Raw genomic sequence first — 23,778 nt, 5'->3', positions numbered from 1 at the left:
TCTTTCTCCTCCTCTACTTCTTCTTCTTTTCCTCCCTCTCCTTTTTTTTCCTCTCTTTTCTCCTCACCCTTCTTTTTTCCTTCTTTTTCTTCTGTCTTCCATTCCTTTTAAATGATCACTTAAGGTTCCTGCTATTCCCAGAAGTCTTTTTTAATTGTTTTAGCTGTTAGTATTATTTGCAAATTAAAATATCTATGGATAGGGGCGGCCAGGTAGCACAGCGAGTAAGAGCACCGGCTCCAGTGTCAGGATGACCTGGAGATCAAATCCTGGGCTCAGACACTTAGCACCCACCCAGAAACACCTGGCCATGTAACCTTGAGCAAGTTACTTAACCCCAATTGCTTAAGGGCGGCCAGGTGTCTCAGCAAGTAAGAGTACCGGCTCCAGTGTCAGGATGACCTGGAGATTGAACCCTGGGCTCAGATACTTAGCACCACACCCAGAAATAACTGGCTGTGTAACCTTGAGCAAGTTACTTAACCCTGATTGCTTAAAAAAAAATCTATGGCTAGATAGATAGATATTTAATATTGATATTGATTTACCTTAGTGTAAATTGTATTTTCTGCAGTAGAATCTAAGATCCCAGAAGGCAGAGAGACTGTCTTTCATTTTGTCTTTGTATTCATATCTGGCACAGTGTCTTGTGTATATAGTAGGCACTTAATAAATGCTTGTTGAATTGCAATAGATAGAACACTTACCAGGTACACAAACAACTTTATATTAGAATCAACAGATAGATTCAGATCCATCATGCCATTCCAGTTTAGTTTTTTTTCTCTGACAAGTACGTAAAAAGATAGATATTGAAATAGTAGCTTTATTGTTTTCTACATGCACCGCAGGATATCCCTCTTTATATCCTAATTTCACTCAATAATGCATACTGGCTTTGGCATTCATGAGTTTACCTAAGCCACAGTTGATTCTATTTATGTTTTCAGGCTGCACCACCACTTAGGCTTAAGGTGATGAACTGTGCACGCTTACTACCTGCTGTGTGAAGCACAACTTTCTTTATTGCATCCTAAACTTATTTTTCTTAGGTTGTTAAGGATGCTGCCTATTTTTAGTACTGTGAGGTTTAGTGAACATTCCATTTGCTTTATACTACTTAGCATGCTCAATGTAGTCGTAGGAATACTGGATTTGGAACAAAATGAATATCATTTGAATTCTGATTCAGACATATTAATGGTGTATTCTTAGGGAAAATTCTTGAAAAATTTGGTCCTTGTTATCATCACCTTTAAAATGAAGAGAGTGGGCTAAGATGACCTGGGAAATCTCTTGTACCTTGAAATCCACAAACCTGTGATTTTATAAATTCCATATGGAAAAGCTCCAATATATCTGGTTAGGCCCAATTCGTTCAAAAACTGATTATTAAATGCCTAATATGTGAAGAAGAATAAAAAATGTTTTGGCCAGAAAGAAAAAAAAAAACAAAGGACAGCTTGCACTCAAGGAACATGTGTTTTCCATGGGAAATCTGGTTTATACACAGGTAAGTAAATCAAAATATATACAAAACAATGTCTATGGTAAGGGTACATCAAGCTAGGTAACACAGTAGATGGAGCATTGGGCCTGGAGTCAGGAAGGCCTCAGTTCAAATATGGCCTTAGACATTTACTAGTTGTGTGACTTTGGGCAAGTTTACTTGACTTGTGTTTGCCTCAGGGTCTTCATCTATAAAATGGGGATAATACTAGCACCAAGACCCAGGGTTGTTGTGACCTCAGCATCTGGGCAAATAGTAAATCCTATGTAAATGTTAACTATCATTATTATTAACAATAGATGGAAATGAGAGCACAAAAGTGAGACAACTAGTATAATGCAGTGAATGGAGCACTAGAGTTAGGATCAAAAATGCCTAGATATGATTCCCTTCTTAGTCACTGACTAGCTGTGTCATTCTGGGCAAGTCTTGAACCTCTACAAGCCTTGATTTTCTCATATGTAAAATAAGGGTGTTATACTGGATGACCTCAAAGCTCCCTTCCAGCTCTAAATCTATAGTTATCCCTTCTACATCATGGGAAGGGTGGGGATGGTGATAGGGGGCTGAGAGGATGTGAGAAGCATGACCTCCCCATGATCTGGAAAAATTTTTGGCTCTCCTTTTGTAGCAGAGAAGAAGTCTGAATTATTATCATATTAAAAGATAAAATATCTTGATGTTTTGCAAGTTTATTTCTGATTTTCTAAACTTCTTTTCTATCTGTCTCATCTGTTGGCCTTTATGTATCATCTGGGACTTCTGCAAAACTCCCAAAAAATTACCATTGAATTTCTTATGCCAATCATGGATGTATCGAAATAATGATGCGTAAAGTCACCATGTGGAAGGGATAAGTATATATTCAGTGATCATAGACAGGCAACATAAATTAAAGTGGTTTGATAGGGATGAAATGCAGTAACATGAAATCCTTCACAATCAACTCCCCCCATCCAGATGTCTGATTGTTTTTCTCATTTTTTCTTTTCCTCTTAGTAGAGTACCTGAATGAAGAACTTTGTACTCAGAGAAAAAAACAAACAAACCAAAACAAACAGAACAACCTCATTTCCAATTCTGATTCTGCAGTCTATCAGCTGAACAAACTTGGCCAGGTCACTCACTTTTTCTGAGACTTAAATTCTCTATCTGTAAAATGAAGAAGCTAGACTAGTTGATATTCTAAGGTTCTTTCCAAATTGAAAATTCTGTTCTTTATATCCTTCATGCTGTGGAGATAGTCCTTAGAGCTCTGTGGAAATAGACAAAAATAATTTGGTTGTGACACAAAACTTTGGCCTATTTATTTTCCAAAGAAAATGTCTCTTTACTTTTTGTTTTTTGATGTTCTTTCTATACTTCTTACTTCACCAGAGAGATCTCTGTGAGGTATTTTCTCCTTCAAAGAATCCAAATATCTTTTTATGTCAATAAGCCAGTCAACAAGCATTCATTAAGTTCTTACCATGAATCAGGCACAATCAGAGGGGCAGTTAGGTAGAGCACTGGATGGAGTGATGGGCCTGGAGTCAGGAAGACTCATCTTACTGAGTTCAAATCTGACCTCAGACACTTACTACTATGTGACTGAGCAAATCCTGTTTACCTCAGTTTTCTCATTTGTAAAATGAGCTGGAGAAGGAAATGGCAAGCCATACCTTACACAAACAGTATCTTGGCCTAGGAAATCCCAAATGGAATCAGAGAGTTGGATAATAGAAATAGGATGGAACAACAACAAAAAGCATGGATTAGTAACAATATTAAGCCCTGGGAATACAACTTCAAACAGACAGTCCCTGCCTTCAAGGAGCATACATTCTAATGAGGGAAGACAATATTTAAGAGAAAATTCAAAAGGGATGTGGGGAGGGAAGAAGACAAAGGTACCCAACTTAGAGGTTTGTTAGAAGAAGTCTAGGAGTGCAGCCTGGAGAGGAATGAGACATGATTGACCTGGACACCCTTCTTAAATGTAGTTTCTTCTCAAAATGTAGAGGTCAGGGAACCATAAAATGTTGAGGTTTAAGGTTTAGGGGTGCTCGAGACCCCAAAATCCCAACACATCAGGTCCTGCCAAATGAATTCTACAAAGTCTTCTCTCAGTCAAAATAAAGCAAAGTTTACTAAAGGTTTGCCATAATGGGTAGACTCTTAAGGAGCCTAGGTGTCTGTGTCACTTGTATTGGACTAGCAGGCCAGAATGATCTGACACAGAGTGAGTCTGTGCTAGATAATTCTCCACCCCCTCATGGAGGCAAGATGGAGCTTATATACAGAAAGATTTGGGAGGGCTCTAGGGATGTCTAGAGGAGGAGTTTGGGGAGGGTCTTCAGGAGGAGTCAAATGAGGTCAGATTCCAGTAATGAGAGATTGAGGGTGGGAAATATCTGGAGGCTACCTGGAGATAACAGACCATGGAGGGCTAGGCTAGTTTAAGGGTAACAGATTTGGGTATAGATATTTTGGGAGGATCAAGGCTGGGAAGTAGTTGGACCAAGGAGGGCTAAGCAGAGATTTAGGTCTAGTGATAATGAAAGGCTTGTGGCCTCAGGCACATGCCTCATCAAATGGGAAGGTTTAAGGAGAATTCAAAGGAGTTGCCAGAGCCAGTACCTCAACACAATCAGAAGAAGAGACCACAGGGATAAAGAGTGCTTTCCTTGTGTGAATTCCAGGATGATGTGAGTGAGTTTCTAAGATGAAGGGTTTTCTGGGGCATGGTAGAGAAAGTCTAGATTTCAGCCTACAGGATGTCTCAATGTCTTCCTTTGGGTATGCCATCTCTAAGTGGCAGAATTAACAGTAGCCAGATAACAGGGGCTGGCCTAGAGCAATATCTAAGAGAGGAATGTTGAATGTCAGAGGATATGATGATTATGCTAACCTACCAATGCTCAGTCCTCTAATCAAGAGTATTTTCTGTCCCTACTTCTTAATTTATGGTGATCAGCAACAAATATATTATATCAGATATAGGTATGTTGTGGTTTGTTACAAAAGGAAGATAATTTATTTTCCCTTTATTCCAATATCATTATTAATGTTGCTAGACTGTTGATTTATTTGCCTGTAGCAGTAGATTAACCTTAGTTTCTTCTGAAAAGAGTCTGAAAACACCAAGGTCGATTTTTTGACTCATAGCACAACTTATAGTGGATTATTCTATAAGCATAATTTAGAGTATTTTTCCTTAAATGTGTTATATTGCATTTGTCCACAGTAAAACTCATTGGTCACCTTTTATCTCTGCTTTCCAAGTTTTAAGACATTGACTTTAATTTCCCCATCTGGAAGAACATAGTTTATACTTCCCTGCCTAGAGAAAGGCTTAATTTCCCCATCCTTTGTTTTCTGTCTCTAAGCTATTTGCCTATTCAAATTGAAACAGTTCTCTGTGCAAAGAATCTGGTAATGGATCAATTTTTAGTTGGTTTCTTTGGTGAATGAGGTTTTTTTTTTTTAAGGTGTTAAAGCATTTTTGAAAGTCTACATAGATTACACATTCTGTTTACCCATAAGTCATATCTCTCTAGCTATCTATATGTACAAATACTAAACCTATAATTTCACTCTAAGGAAACTCCTGGGTGAGGAATTTTTCTTTTGATTCCTCCTCTTTTACTTAAAGTGCTAGAGTTGTCAGGCACTGGGAGGCTAAGTGACTTTTTCCTGGTCACACAAACATTGCTACTGTCAAAAGCAGGATTTAAACCCAGCTTAGGGGTCAGGAACTATTTCTCCTTATAGAAGTCATATTTCATTTACCCCCAATATGCCATTTTCCAGAATAACTCTTCCTAAATCCCAGTGACTCTTACTGTTTTGAAGTTTGAGGTCTTCTCTGGACACTTCTTAGGAAAACCGTGTATAAAATTGTCGATATTTCTTAATCTAAAGGTTGATTATTTAATTGACATAAGAAGTGAATGACTGAATCTTGATAGGTCACGTTTCTGAAGCCTGTCTACTTAAGTGTTCCAAGAAAAATTTCCTGTACTGTCTTCCTTAACATGAAAAGAGAGTAGTTGCTTGCACATGACAGACTGGAGCACTTTGGTAGGAGTATAGGACAGAATCTATTTCAGCATTTGTGTACTTCAAAGGTTAACTTGCATATGAAAAATAGGAAAATGTTGGCATTAATAACAAGGGCAATATGGACACCTAGTATGCTCTATGATAATGAGATATCTTGAACCTGATAATAGCTTAGTTGCAGAAGATGGAATTTGGTTATAAATTGTAAGATTTACCCAGCTAATCAACCAAGAAGAAATGGATCTTCTTGGACATTAACAGATCAGGCTGTCTTCACTTGGAACATCTTTTCCCCCTCCTACTTCTGGAACCATTCTGGGCTCTTATAGACCAGATTTGGCTTTACATTCACACCCATACTCCTATTCCAGACTTCTACTACACTTTTATTCAATTTCTACACTATGTTGCAATGCATATACTTTCTCCACCTTTCCACATCCTGTTTACACGTTGTCTTCCCCATTTGCAGGTAAGCTACAAGGACAATCAGTCTTTGAGGGCAAGGACTGATTTTCTTTCTTGATTTTATTTTTAATCCCATAATTTAGCTTAGTGACTGGTATATAATATCATAAATGTTCTCTCTCTCTCTTTTCTGAATATATAAAACATATATTCTGAATATATATGTATTCATCCTACCCACATATATGTATGGGACACACATATAATGTACATACAGGCAAATAATACATATATAAATATTTATATCTACTGTCTATGGATGGATTGACTGATATATGTATATATTTTAGAGCTTTGTGAGAGGGGCAATAAATCTCCACACTGTCATTTGCTGCCAGGCAGATTTGGTCACAAAGTAAAGGTCGAGGTGTTTTTACTTCCATTTACTGTTGAGTAGTGGTGATGATACACGTTGATCTCTGCTGTCATTTTCTGCTTAAGAGAAGAAAAAAACAGGAGTAGCAAAGATAGACTTTGCTCTCTCATGCCTTCTGCTCCTGAGTTTTAGAGCAGAAGACACAAGATACTTCTCTGCATTTCCACCCACTATTACTGAGAAGCAGATCAGAAAGAGAATCCTACAAAATAATAGTGTTAGAGATATTTATTTTTGTCAATCATAGGTTAATGGTTGTTTCCTGTTCCTAGGTGAACATAATACTACTTCAGCTCAAGTCATCAGCTAAGCCTGATGCTGGAAGTGATTGATTCTAGAGTTGCTCTTAGGGAGCAATGCCAGTTTAGTAGAACAGTGGAGAAATGGCACCTGCAAAAGACTAGCAGGTTCATCCATTCAACTGAGAGGTTGAACCTAGTGAGCTGTTGCTGAGAATATCATGGATTAGCTCAGTTTAGCAATAGAAATTTTTTTTTTTTCATAAAGAAGCTATGCTTATCAAAGAAATTTTATGGACAATTCCTGAGAAAGAAAGATGGTATCAAAGTCTGACATTCTAGGGGTGAGGTGCTGTAGCAGCAAGCACCCCAAGCGTCCTCAGGGTGTCTGCCACCACAGGTTCTTAGATCTGCTTTGTTAAAGGAAAGCAACTCAAAATGGGTTAACAAGCTTACTTTAATCAGTCAAACATATGTATTGTTTACCTAGTTCAGGGGAAAAAGGTCAGCGCCCTGAACTTCAAAGTATACAAACAGAATTATCAAGACAGAAACAGATCAAGTAGACAGATTTACAAACTGTCCAACCATTATATCCATACCAAACAACATCTGGGTTTCAAAGCTGGGGGCTCTGGACAACGGCTTTCCAGAGTTTCATCTGATCAAATCACAGAACATTTCTCAAAGTGAGCCCCAAAACAAAGCTACACATCAGGGCTTATATAGCCTTCTCCTGGCTCAGAGAATGTAACAACCTTATTGACTCACTGGCTAATCAAGAAGTATCTACTGAAAAACAAGCCTCCCACCCCAGGCTCCAGGTGTACTTTAGCCTAGGGGCAGGGAAGATATTAAAAATTTACATTCCCATTACAGGTGCCCTAATTACATGTACTCTCTACATGTGTGCCCTAGAATTCTAATACTTGAATGTATTCCTATTCTCATTATTGACACCATACATATCGGTGTGAGAATGTAACCTGGGAATTGAACATTCAACTTTGGCAGAGAATACTTTGTAAATATTTGCTTGCTTTCCATTTTTAATAAACATTTTTGGTTAAGGTTAATTAAACATTAGTGACTGATTTGTTCATGGGAAATATGCTCATAAAGACTCAAGAGCTACAGTTTTAGTAAGAAGAGTATCTCAACAAGGGTTATCTTTAGGACTGTGAGAATATTGAGTTGTAGCAGGCACCCTAAGTGAGTGTCCAGGAGACAGATAGTTAAGTGTGGGAGGTGCTGCAGATACCTACTTGCAGACTTTTTGTAGATCAAAGGAATACAAAAAAATCATTAGCTTTGGTGAAAGAGAAGAAGAAAAATAGAAGAAAGAAAACAGACATGCACTTTATCAATTTGGCAGGCTTCACAAATAATTCTGGATACATTTAAGAACCCCTAAGGAAGGTCTATGGTTAAGCAAATAAACTGTTAGATTGAAACCAGAAGTACCAATTTAAGCACAGTCTCCTGAGATGCTGGCCATTGATGTCTGTTAAGCAAGTTGGCAGATAATAGCCACACACATGACTTTGAAGTTGATAATAGACCGGAAGCAGTAGTTCTATTTTATTGATAAAGAAAACTTTTCCATGTATACCTTCTACATTAAACATCAAATATTGACATTTATACTGACTCTATAAGAGTATGGCATATTGCATTGAGAACAACACATAAAGAGCTGTACATCTGTATTTCTGTCACTGAAATAGATTGAATTACTCTGGCCCATCTTGAAGCCGCTATTTCTTTCCTTCTGGAGAGCCATGCCTTTAATTTTGGTGGGTTTAAATTTGGTAGGTAGAAGAGGTTCATATAGGGTAGTTTAGGACTTGTATTCACAGGAGTAAGTACACTCATGTATCAGAAATCAAATGCTAATCTCTTAGATTAGTTTAGAACCCTAGGATTTAGAACTTCAAGAGATATGAGAATCTAATCCAATTCCTTTATTCTGTAGATGAAGAAACTGAGACTTAGAGAATAAAAAAATAGCTAGCATTTATATAGTGCTTTAAGGTTTGCAAAGAGTTTTCCAAGTATTACTTTATTCTACTACTAACAACTCTGAGAGGTTCTACTGTTATCTCTATTTTGCAAATAAGAAAACTGAGGCAGACAGAGGCTAATTAACCTGCCCAGATACACGTAGCTATTTATCTCAGGGTGGTTTTGAGGTCAATTTTTCCTGATTCCAAGTCCATTTTTCTTTCCACTGTGTCTTCAGAATAAGATGCCAAAATATCAGTAGAAACATTTAACTAAACGTTTGTACATCAATACTTCTATGGATTTGTGTTAGAGGAATCTAGGTGTCAGGGTGGATAGAGCACTACATCTGGAGGCTGGAAGGACTGACCTCAAACAGCCTCAGGCACTTAGTACCAGTGTGACCCAAAGCAAGTCACTTAGCCTCCATTTGCCTTAACTTCCTCAACTGTAAAATGGGGGAAATAATAGCACCTACTTCCCAGGGCTGGTGTGAGGATCAAATAGCATAATAATTATAGATTTCTTGGTACATTATTAGCTCTATATAAAAGTTATTATTATTACTTATTATCTTATAGATATGGTTATTCTTGCCAAAGATGAAGAGGACAACCTATCCATGACTTTGCATCCTATGCTATTCTTTTCCTCCTCCTTCCATGAATTCTCCATAAAACATTTATCCAACATACTACAGGCATTCCTGTTGGTGTTTTTTTGGTTTTACCTGAGCAGCATTGATGAATTTCTGCTTATCTTCATTCACACAGTAAGACAGGCTCATCTCCTTTTCTCATCATATATTTGCTGGATATATTTTATACCACATCTTATAGAAGTTGTTACTGGTGGTATGTTGCAGTATACTTAGGAAGACCATGTCCATTGGATCTTCACTGATTATTTTTTTTTTGGTTCTATTTCACAATGTTTACTAGACATAATTTTCAAAGCTATACTGCTTTTCTGTGCTTTCTTCTAAGTTTTCTTTTGTTCTCTGCTGGGCGCTCTTTTTCCCCCCTTCCTGCCTTAGAGAAGGCTAGCTTTAGACATCAGTGTGTGTGTGTGTGTGTGTGTGTGTATGTGTGTGTGTGTGTGTGTGTGTGTATGTGTGTGTGTGTGTGTGTGTGTGTGTGTATAAAACAATACTATACATAGTTTTATTTATCAGTTCTTCTCTGGACTTAAATAGTATCTTCTTTCATAGGCCCTTTGTAGTTTATTTGAATATTTATATAACTCATAATGATTTACTCATTCAAAGTTGTTCTTAGAACAATAGTGCTGTTATTTAGTACAATGAGCTCATGGCTCTACTCATTTCCCTCTTCATTCATCTTTCCATGTTTTTCTAAAATCAAGCAGCTCATCATTTTTATACCACACTAGTATTCCATTACAATCATATACCAAAACTTGTTTAGTTATTCCCTAATTGATGGGCATCTTCACAATTTCCAGTTCTTTGCCACTGCAAAGATAACTGCTATGAGTCATGTCTAATTTTGATTCTTCAGAGATTATGATATTACATAACACACAACTTTCGTGAATCACCAGAGTAATTTTGTTAAAAGAAGGGATTTTGTTTCAGAAAACAACTTTGGGCTGTTAAAAAGTCCTGTGCAGGTTTTCATATACAATCCAGTTGACATTTTCTAATTTTTCCATCCTAAAATTAGGCTATTGTCCATCTTCAGTGCCTGTCCAAGATATATGTACTGATGGAATAATGAAATGAATTGTTCATCCAATGGCATATTTTAATCTGGAAATCAGGCATTCTTTTCCATTTTTCCCCCTGTATAGATCACTAGGACAATCATTCTTGAGTGACTAGGGTTTTTAGGGAGGGCATATATTATTTTTTGACTTAATGAAATCAGCACAATTTCATCTGCAAGTAGGAACATTTGAAGGACCTCATCGCAGTCTGTATCTGTAGGAAGTACCTCTTCCTTTTGAGCTTCCTCAGAGGCATCCTCTATAACCATGAAAAAAAAGGAAACTTTTGTAGGCACAATCTACCTATAGCCTGTTGAATTCTCAAGAATTAATGATTAATGTTGTTTGTCCTTCATTTAAAAGAAGACCAATGACATCATGGGGTGATGTCTTGACTTGCACGTGAATTGAATTTAGGTGAGGCAGAGTTGTACAAAGTCATTGGCCTCACTCTGCCTTCCAAAATCATTGAAGTCCAGTTGCAAGAAAAAAAAAGTCAGTACAACTGGTGATAACCCAGGTTGCAATGAATGACTTTTCCCTCTTTGATGTCTGACAAATCTCTAAGTTCTCCACAGAACCTGTTTCAGCTGTCTTCATGGATATTGGAGCAATGGAGGGAACATTCATAGGCTTGGGGTACATATCCCACTAATTTATGGATTTGAGGCTCATAGATTACCCTCAACCTAGTTTAGCCCATCTACTTAGATGCATTTCCTGGGTTTGGCCTCTGTGCATGCTATGTATTCTTGGAGTCACAGGTGAGAGCTGGATGAAAGGTAGACACCAAAGGTGGATAAGCAGCCCTGAAAAAGGCTCAGTAAGCCCTCTTACTAGAGATGCTAGTTTTCCATGAACACTCCAAAGACTTTGATTATTAATGTATGCCTTATTGGAATAGTAATAATCAGTCCATGTCATGGGTATTCATAGTCAGAAGATCACTGATCAGTTATCCATGTGTAAATATCACAGAAGCTTGCATTGCCTTAACATATGCATGGAAGAGACATGTCTTTTTTTGGAAGACACATATTAAGGCTTAAATTTGTTCTAGAGTAATTTTTTAAAACAATCCATGAATAAATAGAGACGGCTCTTATATTCTCTATAATCCCCAAGCATGTATGTCACTGTGAATCTGTACTTTGCTATAGAGAACAGTCTGTAAGAAATAATTTTCTCTTTTTATTTGTCAATGTGGAATATCAACACCATGTGAATGGAAAAATATTATATAGAATTGAAATAGTTTCATATGTTGGTAGTTGTTGATATCATTTGACTTACATCTTTAGTTATTATGTGTCCTTTATTCTACTTTTTATTTTATTTAAGTATTTCCCTCTTTTTTTCAGATTATTTCAGAACTGATTCCCCAGTGATTTCCAAGTTATATTGATTTAAGCCTCGATTTTTTTAAAACATGAAAAGCCAGATCTAGAAAATCTTCCAAATTTCTTCTTCTGACATTTGTTTCTTCATATAACACAATGAATATTGAGGTGTTAGAACCCAAATATAGAGGCTTCACTGCCATCCATAGAGAATAAATCACAACAGAAAGCCTGACAGTTATGTTCCATTTTCTATTTGTTGTCTTTCCAACTCCATTTTAAGTACCCTGGGAATGCTATTACTTGTCTTAGTTTAACTGTGTACTGAGTATTTTTTCCCTCTTCCCCTACTTTTATGATGTTCTTTAATAAACTACCTGTAATCTTCTGCAATTGTCCTTCGCAATGATTTGTAAACAAGTTTGTATTTCACAATTTTGTCCCTTGTTTCCATGTTTCTCTTCATGAAAGAGATAGCAAATGTTTCCTGCCCAAGGCAGTCTCCATGTTGTGGTGACTACTTTATATGGGTTAAGCTTTTATGGATGTTACAGAACATCTAGTCAAAACATGCCATTTTATAGATGAGGAGAGGCAGGATAACTGATTAATTGAGTTGTCCAAAATCATACAGCATAGAATTAGCATAACAGATTTAAACCTGTGTCTACTATCTCTAGACGAAATGGTTTGAATACTACCACATTTGTACATTGTATGTTCATCTGTCTCTTACTCTAATTTTAATTTAATTTTCACTTTTGTACTATCTGCAAACAGACATATGATTCTAACAATGGACAATCACATTAAAAAAATTGTCATTTTTTCTCTTAAAATATAACAAATTTACATAACATATAATCTCTAACCAATACTGTAACCAGTGCTATTGTTAATCTCATTAGAACCTTGACCAGATTTCCATTGCAATCCAAGTTTTATATCTATGCCCTGATAAGGCCTAAAGAATAAGATTTCTTTTTGAGGAAATAATCATTATTTAAATTTCTATTTTCAACTATAAAAATATGAATTGAAGCAAGATGCAAAGAAACAGATACCTGATTTAATTTACACATCATTTAAAACAAACTTTCCTTATTATTTATTGCTGATTAATTCAACTTTTTTTTTTTTAACTTTCTACTTTGACCCTGCTTAGGGCCTAATCAAAGTGCTCCTCAGCATTTTTAGCATCTCTTTGGCATTTAAGGTCTCCCTGAGCAGCTGCATTTTAGATTACTGAATTCTTCTATATTTCACAGGGAAATCTGGGCATCAGGTAGACACGGTATTACCAAAACTGAACTTTCAGCAAATGTCTAAAATAGACAAATAATTCCCCCAGGTGTCAAATATTCTTGAAAGGAAAAATGCCAGAATAAAGGGGAAAGATAAAACATTTACAAATGTTTTATTAATTATGCTGACTATTAGTAGGCAAAAAGCCAGGCCTCAAACTTTAGCCATAATTCGATCCCCAGTAAATACCACTAACAGGGTGAATAAAAAGTTAATGATAATGTTTTATAATTAGGAACAGGCAATGCTGAGGGCCTGAGCCAGATTATTTCCAGTGTCTAGGCTATTCTCTGATACTGTGGCTATATCCATTGGTGTGAAATGAACCACATAAAACTCAAAGTTTGATTTTGATCATTTTTTCAAAATTATACAAATAACCTCTACGTCATTTGCCTACTTTTGTAGGATTTTTTTTTTAAGATGTACAAAATAGATTGAAAGGCAGGGAATATTGTTTACGTGATACAGATGGACATTATACTAAAGCAGAATACTTGTAATGGTGTGTTAATTCATACCTTGTAGCATGGATAGATCTGTGCTCTGGATTCAAATCCTGCCTTTACCACTAGTTGTGTGATCACTGGAAAATTACTTTACCAATCTGATTCTTCATCTGTAAGAGGGAGATAATATCTTGAGTACCAACTCAAAAGATTGTTGTGAGAATTAAATGAGATAATATTATATTATATAGATATTTTCTATTATTATTTTCAACCATTAATGTATACTACTACATTAACTCTAGAAAGCCTTCAATTTCCTTTGGAGCAGGCTAGGAATCAAGAAAAAGAAATGTTTTGTTTAGAATAATTCAAATGCACAAAGTCATAGACTGAGAATTTTCAGTAGTTGTAGAGATTGTTTGAACTGAGTCCTTCATTGTGGAGGTATAATAAAGAAAAGTGAGTACCAGAGAAGTGAAATGACTTTTTTTTTAAGGTTATGCAGGTGGCAAGTAACAAGTGCCAAAATTTAAACCCAAACCTCCTGACATGAAATTCAATTCTTTTGACCTCACACAATACTGCTTAAAGGAACATATATTAAAATTTGCCTATACTCATAGTTAAGAATTTAATTTCCGGGGTGGCCAGGTAGCACAGCGAGTAAGAGCACCGGCCCCAGTGTCAGAATGACCTGGGGATCGAATCTGGGCTCAGACACTTAGCACCCACCCAGAAACACCTGGCCATGTAACCTTGAGCAAGTTACTTAACCCCAATTGCTTTAAAACAAAAAGAATTGAATTTCTTCTTTAATGATTATAGACAATGATGTTAACATTTCAAAGATGCCAATTGAGCTAAAGATATTATGACTTTGAAATAAAATTTTTCATCCTACTATTTTCTTTGCTTTATCAATGAAAAAAAAATGAACTCTGTCAATTGACACAATGTATTCCTTCGAGGTATTCACAAGTTCCATTCTAGTGTTAATTATCTTTCTTACATTGGATGGAACTGTTAAGGACCCTCAGGTTATAGTAACCCAATCAATAATATAGCACATAAAATGGAATTCATGGTAGTACTGTTTTATACTTCAAACAGTTATTGACATTCTTATTCTTCTGAAGAAAAAAAGTATTATCTTCCTTGTAATTTATGACTCTATAATCGATTTTATCAAATATTGCTAAACAAAGTATCTTCCTGGGTTTCAGAATAGCTTTCTTGACTTGAATAATATTTCATGGAAGTACAGGTAGGTTGTATTAGTATTTTGGAAAATCATAGAAACATCACATGTTCTAGTTGAGGAAAAATAAAATTTGCATATTATGTAATTCAGAGGCTATCAAATGTAGTAGGAACTTAATAAATGTTTATAAAATGCTACTGAATAATCCAATGCCATTATTTTAAAATTTTATTTTATTCTGAATTTATGAATACCACAATTTATGACTACCAAAAAAATTGCCATATACAAAGAAACACAGGAAAGGACAATTATATGAGAATTCAGATCTTTATTATATGTAATAGAGGTGTCAAGCATGCTACCCACAATGAGTATATGCAATTTATATTAAAGAGTAATTGGGAACTATTTAATAAGATAAATTAAAATGCCATACAGCATAGACAGTGTTATTATCTGGTTTTCTAGGTCAATATGCAGAATGTTTAAAGAGCTCCATTTTTATTTCAGTCCGACATCATTGATAAATATTGTAGGGTTTCTTTTTGGGGGGAAGATATATAAGAAATTTAATATGTTACTTTCAAATCTATCTTATTTCCATTGCTTTCTTATCACCATTTTGTTCTCTTCTGCACATTTTTATTTAAAAAAAATGCTTTGGTTGCCCCTTTTTGGGGGCAATATTATCACTAGTTCCCCTCTCCCTCTTCTATTCTCTTCACTCAATATATATAGAAAAAAATACAGTTCTTGTCATAAGCACAGAAAAGCAAAACAAAGCCTTACATTTAGCATGTACAAAAATGTCTCTTTTTGTATCTTGAATTTTTGCTCTATCAGGAGGTACATAGCATACTTCAATAATAGTGCTATGGAGTCATGATTTATTCTTACATAATCAGAGTTATCAAGTCTCCCAAAGTTATTGTTCTTCAGAATATTGTTATGGCATAAATTATTATGATTCTGCTTGCCTCACTCTGTGTCAGTTCATATGAAGATCCCCAAGTTTCTACAAAATTATCTGTCATTTCTTATAGTACAGTAATTAAATCCATATGTTATAATTGTTCAGCCATTTCCCAATTGATTTCCTTCCCTTTTGTTTCCAATTGTTAGTGACAAGAAGAATTGCTATAAATGTTTTTTGTACATGTTTTTTTTTTTTTAATCTCTTCCTTTGTTTTCAGAGGGGTATCAGCCTTGTACTCATACCATTGGGACAAAGAGTAGGGAGAATTTTGTGATTTTGCTTTCCATAATGGCTAGACCAATTTGCATCTCCACCAAGAGTGCACTTACATGCCTGTCTTCCCACAAGCTTTCTAGCAGTTGTCATTTTTCTTTTTTATCATTTCTGCCAATATTAGAGGGTATGATATGGTTCCTCAGAGTTGTTTTGATTTGCATTTATCTAATTATTAGTGATTTTGGAACATTTTCCATATGACTATTGATAGTTGTGATTTCTTTCTCTGAGAACTGCTTGTATTGTGGTTTGACCATTTATCTATTGGGAAATGTCTGTCATTCTTATATATTTGATCCAGTTATTTATATGACCTGTTCATTTTGCAGATGAAGGAACTAAGGTCAAGAAAAGAGAAAGAATTTGTCTTAAGATCATATAGCTAGTTCATCAAGGAACTGGAATTAAAGTCTTGAACTTCTTACTACTCTAGGATCCTTTTCTCAATGCCATATAGCCTCTCTTCAAGCATTCCTAGCTTAAAATTAAATGCTAAAAGCCAGAGGAGCCAAACTGATTAAAAATATCATTTTAGTCTACTAAAATATATAATTTTATACTGATTTTTCTGTTTCAATATTTACAGAGCTATGAATAATAACTACTATTTTACATGAATTTCAAACAAGGAAAAAAAGCCACATTTGCCTAATAAAATGTATATATGCACTTATATAGATAATGTATCCAGAGAAAATTATATTCAGCAGTATCTTCCTTTTGAATAAAGAATGTGTGTAAACAGTACTATTTGCACACTGTGTTCAGATTTTGACTTGCTATGAATCTAAATCCTATTGCACTTATTTGCCACAGGCCCCTGTGGTTTTTCCTAAATGAAAAACTTTAGATTCATTGAATGCACGTGCAAATTATAAATTTATTTTGCAAACTAGACATGGACCTCCTACTATCATCATTCACTTTCATGCCCTCAATAGGAGAAAAATCATCTGAGTGTTAATGGGCAATTACCATTATTTTGGGAGAGATTACATTAACCGCTGCCTAAAATCCCTTCTGACCTATATTCTCAAAATTCATTAGCTTATAGATACTATTTTTATCACCTAAATGAATACATTTAACATATTTCAATGAAATATAAAATGATATTATTATTTTATTCTTATTGTTTACTTTGATGAGACAGAGATTTCTCTAAAATAATCATTGGCATTGTAATGTTGAGCACTGTGAGCTGGCTCAATACCATGGCAAAGGACAACCAAGAGACCTTTCTTGCAATGCTGAACTGTGCTGCCATCATGCATCAGGAAGATTTAGTGATGGATTTCAGCAGAACTTAGCAATGGTAGTAACAGATGTGCTCCCATTGCAGTCTTGCTGCCATTTCAGTTGTTTTTGGTAAGTAAAAGTCATTTTAGAGAAAGCTCCTGGAAGTCTTGGCAGTGGTGCTGTGCCCCTGCCTGGGTTTGAGGTGCTTGCTAAAAGCAAATCAAATCTCTACGATTTCCTAACCAAAACAAAGGACAATCAAAAAAGAGTACAATGGATTGGCACAAAAATGATGGCCAAAATGGATAGTTCAGAATAAGAATTGAGAAAATCAAATTAATTCTATTTTGTAATTGATCCTATTCTCTGTAACTGCTGACATTTTGTATAGCTGCCTAATTCAAGTTTCTTTGTCTCTGAGTTAAGTTCAGAAGTTCGTGAGTTCACAAATTCAGTTTTCCTCTCTAAGTTTAAAAGTTCAGTTTCCCCATAAATCACTTTAATTAAAAGAAAACCCGTTATCTCTATACGACTAGTTGCCCTTGTACAATTAGAAGAAATCTGTTATCTATAAACCATTAGTTATTCTTGTAGGAGGACTAAATCAGAATTTCTAAGATGGAAGGAAGAGTTGTTGCTAGCCTGCATTCCCAATTTCTAGCATCATATTAGCCCACCTGCCTGTGATGTTTCAGACTTTGTAACCAATAGTATTGACTTCCCCACCTATGATGCTACAGATTTTGAAACCAATCATATTGTTTCCCCCATTGTATGATGCTGCCTTCTAGTTTTTGTATGCTCTTCCTTTTGTCTAAAAATCCTCTCTCTGACTTTGTTCTATGTCTTTTGTCTTGCTGAAGAGCTAAAGACCCCTTTTATTGTGAACTACTAGTCTTACCAATAAATGGAATGTCCTCAGAACTTGTGCCTCAGTTTATCTTAATCTCAAATGCAACAGAATGAAATGTTTTTTTCTGAATCATAGGTTTGCATGACATCATTTTATACAATTTATGTATTCCTGAAAAGTTATATGAATTCCATTTTTCCTAATTAAATTATTTATTAATTTACTTTTTATAAGCAAAGCAATTCATTTTAATAAATGAACAAGGTCATTTATTAATTTTAATCAAGTTATCATTTGAATTACATTAAAATTTTAGGAATAATTTCCCTTTATGATCAGTCTTCATTTGTTAGTGTCTCCTCCTATTTTAGTTCCATGACTCTAGCTACCTGCCTCCAGCATTTCTATTCCTATTTCACTGGTTATACAATCTTTCCAATCTTCATACTTCCACATTATAATCTGTATCGCATAACCCTGTTTTAGACTTTCCCCTTACTCATTCTGACACTACAATTTTTTTTTAAGTTGATTACATGGTCATTTAAAGTCAATCATATTCTGTCTTCAATTTAAACCTTTGAGGATGATAGTATAATGGAATAATGGATTGAGGCCCAGCCTTGTAATCAGGAAAACAGAATCATAGAATCAGAACCACAAATTTCTAGAATTGGAATGGCTTAGAGGTCATGTTGTCCGGCCCGCATCTAAATATAAATTCTCTATACAACATATCTGAAAAGCGCTCATTGGCCTTTGCTTGAAGACCTCTAATGAGGGGAAGCCACTAAACCATGAAGCTTCCAATAAATTTTGGGAGAACTCTAATTGTTAGGAAGTTTTTTTCTCTACATCAAGCCAATATTTGCCTCTTCAAACTTCTGCCCATTGCTCCTATTTCTGCCTTCTGGAGCCAAGGAAAAGAGGACTAATCACCCTTTGTAATAACATCCTTTTAAGCACCTAAACAAAGAGATATCCCTGCTGCCTTTTCAATCTCCTCTGTTCCAAGGTAGCCATCCCGTTTTTTCTGTATATTCTTTAGAGGCATGGACACTTTTTTTGGGTTTATGACGAGAATCGATTTTAGGGCAAATTTATCTTCTGGAAACTGTGGAAAGATAATAAACCAATGGTTTTGTCCTGTTGAAGCATAATTAACCAGAGGTTTGGTTCTGTCTAAGGATAATGAGCCAATGAGTTAGCAACATTCTCATCTCTAATTATTACATATTAAATAGTCTTGTAAGCATACACAAATAAGCACGTCTATCCTTCTCACTCCTTATACAATCTTTGGCTAAAGGAAAACTTGATAAATTTCAAAGGAGCCAGAGGATTTTAGACTGTATCTTTTCAGCATCATAAAGACAATCTCCCCAGGAAAATAGTGACTGAACACTGATTTACCATGCTTAAAATGAATTCGTAAGTACCCCATGGATGGGATTAAAGGATTTTTAGCAATAGGGAGCTCTGAGTTACCCTTTTGTCATATGTCTTCTCTAAAGCTTGAGCCCACTTTCCCCTGGATTCTATGTGTGCTTGTGGTAGAATATGGTACAGATTGGGGGGGGCATGTTTTGTACCAACTGGGGGGCAAAAATAAAGAATGGATGAGCTAAGAATAATTTTAATGAGGATTGCTATAATAACTGATATGCACATATGTTTATCTCTTTTGAACATTATAGCTATGTGAGATAAGTGTTATAATTATACTCATTTTGCAGTTAATCAGCTATTAACAGTTAAGTACTTAGTATATGCCAGGCATTGTATCAGACTTTAATAACAAAATATCCCTAGACTTTAAGAGTTTGCATTCTTTTGGATGGCAATCAACATGTACATATTTAAGTATTGACAAAAGAGATACAAAGTGAGGGAGGCAGTAATAGCAGCTGTCAGAATCAGGAAAGGCTTCACTTAGAGGGTGGTGTTTGAGCTGAATGTTAATTAGTCTATCAATAATTACTTATTAAGCCAAGAAAAGTGAGATTTAGAAAGTTCAAGTGATCTGCACAATATCACATAATTAGTAAAAATATCTTAGGTGTGATTGCTAGCTTTCAAGTGTGCTTCCAGTTCATTCCTCTGCTATCATTCCTTTCTAAGTTCATGCATTTTGCTTGTTCTGTCCTTTCACCTCCATTGTGAGGCAGCCTGGTGTGATGAAAACAGAATTAAGCTTAATTAAGATTTGTGTTCAATCCTTGCCTCTGACACTAGTTTGTCTATAATTTGTTTGACTGGTAGAAAGGTAACCATTAATTTTGTTATCATAATAGTAATTCCTTTTATTTTACAGGAATAGAGTAAGGGACATCTGTGTGATGTAGTCAGCCAACTTCTTTGACTTAATGCTTATAACTTTGGTATTCTCAGAGGAATTATTCAAATGTGAGGATCTTACGTTTGGTCTATTTTGCTAATTTACATATTGACTTTACTAAGAAAACCCTTCCTATAAAAGTCTCTGTTCAGTTGTGCCACTAATTTCTTTGAATTTATTTTTAATGATTTACCCATAAAAAAAACAAACCAAAACAAAACATGAATGTATTATTGATGACTTTCTTTTTAGATCACAATCATGTTCATGTATTCCTTACTTCCCTTGCTAGTAAGTCTTTTCTTGTGTGTGTGTGTGTGTGTTAATATATGTATACATATTTTTCTTGTAACATAATGTACATATTTCCTTGTGTATCTATATATGACTGATATATGTATCTCTATATACATACATGTATATATATGTTATCTCATGCAATGATCAAATCTGACAGCATATGAAATATTTGACAGTCACAGTTCTTCACCAATCTAAGGTAAGGAATGAGGTTAATATTCTGAGTTTTACTTTAGGTCCAAGGCTAATCATTATAACACATAATCCTTTTTTTAATATTCTCTAAGGTAACAATAATAATGACAATGAGAATAAGGTGGAAGTGACATTCAATTCCCAGATTGCATTTTCAAAAAATCCAAACATGTCACTTACTTTAACTTACTGGCATTGAGGAAATTTTTTGCCATTTCAAGGGCATCTCTATAAGTTAACCACATACCAAAATGCTAAGAATTAATGGACTTTGGTTTTATGGGTAATGGATAGAAATGAAGTGACTTAGTTTAAAGAAATTCAATTATCTTATGTCATAACATGTTCAGGAATCCATGAATGTAATGGGATTTTCTCCCCTCTTTCACTGTACCTCAGAATAATTCTTTACTTAATGAACTCAGGTCCCTGTTTTATCATAAGTCCTGTTAGCACTGCCATACAAAATGTTACATTCCATAATAATGTCAATGCTTACTCACTGTTTTTAGTTAATACTATGACATTATTTCTCAAGAATATCCCTGTACTGAAAATAATTAATAAAATATCATTAAAATTAGCAGCATTCTCAAACTTATGTAAAGAGTCAAGAAAAATAGCACATGGAATCCTAAAATGAACAAAACACATATAGATACTTGACATTAGAAAACATTTTGTTCTGTGCTACCAGGAATGATGTATTTTCTAATCCAATCCAATGAAATACATTTTAACCCAATCCAATCCAATCAAATTAACATTTATTAAGCACCTATTGTGTGAAAGGTGCTATTTTAGTGTGCCTGGTATACAAAGACAAAATAAAAAAAGTATTTGTAAGGAGATTTCATTTTACTCTATCCCCATTACTTAAATTCTTCTATATTTCTAAATTTAAGAATAGTTTGGTCCTGCTTCAATATTTCCATATTTCAATGATCCCTGATTTCATTTTTGTTGATACTTCTTTTATCAAAAGAGCTCTTTAAGGGTTTTAGAGACCAGTAAAATACCTATGGCCAGCCTGGCGTTGAGCTTCTCCAGGTTTAGCTGTATTGTTGAATATATGACAGATAGACTATCCATTCTGGGCTTCTCATCAGAGCCATTTTAACTTAGGAGGACTTGCCAGAATTTGTACTTGCTAGCAAGGAGAATATAGAGTCAGCTTCAAGCTATGCTAAATCACCAGTATAGGACTTTGATGAAAGCTTTTTTTTTTTTTTTAACAAAATAGTTTGAGGGAATTTCTCTCGAGGGGAATATATGATGAAAAATCTCTGAAATGTTTTCTGGATAAAATCTCATAATACACCTCCCAACACAATAACAAAACAAAATTAGTGAAATTATATGTAATGCTATGCCCAGACCTATACCTATTTACCAGCTCAGGCATTACTGGGAATGTGAAATATTATCCAGTATCTCATCAGGACCACTTTAATGCTAAAACCATGCTGAGTAAAACTACTGAGGAGATTTTTCTTTCATGGTTAACAGGCAAAATGCCCTTAAAATGATTAAAATCTTAATGAATTAAGGGATCCCACTCAGGGCAGGAGCTTTCTGACCCATACAGAGTCAGATCTGATTAGAGCATCAAAAGTGCATTGATATTGTGAAAAGCATTAGGAACATGGAGAGTTCTATTGCAGAAATTAGGAAATTAGGGTTAGAAATAGACTCATTAGATTTTCTCACTCATCCCCTTCATTCATTGATTAGTCATTAGAAGCACACACTTTCACACCAGGTAAAAATATCCTTGGTATAAAAGCATGAGATACACTGTCATTTCTATAATTCCAGAAAATATGCATTCACACCAAATAGATCGAGAATAACTGTGTTTCCATTCTATATTCCTAACAACTTCTTTGGAGAAACACACAACTTTAGCAATTACTGATCAGCATAGTCAAAAAAATGTCAATGCTTAATCATTTGATGAAAAAATGATTAATTCATAATAGAAATAATATTCCTGTATATACTAGCAAAGAAAGCATAACAATTCATTACATGGGGCATTAGTAGTCCAAAAGAGTTAGTCATCCTAAATAACTTCTATGGAGTGGACTGGGCTCCATCTTCCCTAGATTAAGAAGTAGAAGCAAGAAGCAATGAGACAGTATATTCTAGAGGTATACAGGGCTTACAACCAAGAGTATTTCAATTCAATTTCTGTCTCAGATATCTACTAATCATATGACCCTGGGAAAATGACTTTATCTCTCCTAGTTTTAGTCTCTACATCTATAAAATGAGGGGATTGGATTCGAAGGCCTCTAAAATCACTTCTAGTTCTAAATGTGTGATCCAAATTGTGGGCTCTTGGTAAAGAAAACTCATAATGTACACCAAATATAGTAAATGAATGACCTAATCTAATTAGACTCAGCCATTTGTAGACTACATTTGAATTGGGAGTATGGGAAGAATCTAGGAATTCTTGTTTTCCCCAAACTTTCTGGTGCCTAATTACACCTTAAAAGGAGTGGTTAGAACACTTGGAAAGTAAATAAATTAAATATTGTTGAAAAAAGAAGGTTAGAACTTAGGAATCTAAGACTCTAGATTTAGATCTGGGAAACACCTTTAAGATCAGCTGGTTTCATACTCTCATTTTACATAGACTGAAATTCAGAGGGGAGACATTAGCAGTTATAGTCCACACAGCTAGGAAAGAATAGAGCCAACACAGGTACCTTGATACAACATCCAGTCTCTTTCTACTAAAAATATTTGTTGCAATGAAATTTGAGCTTTGTATGCTTTCCAAGTCATGCATTTTTTGTTCTTTCTATAAATATTTTTCTCTGTCCCTATAAATAAAGGGATGTAGAGAGGCAGGCGGTTATCCAAAAAAGGTTTTACACACACACACACACACACACACACACACACACACACACACACACA

The sequence above is a fragment of the Petaurus breviceps genome, unplaced genomic scaffold, assembly GCF_028583685.1.
Source record: "Petaurus breviceps papuanus isolate PSGF00001 unplaced genomic scaffold, PetGlider_PUasm1.0 76, whole genome shotgun sequence".
Taxonomy (NCBI): Eukaryota; Metazoa; Chordata; class Mammalia; order Diprotodontia; family Petauridae; genus Petaurus; species Petaurus breviceps.
This window is presented reverse-complemented; position numbering follows the sequence as displayed.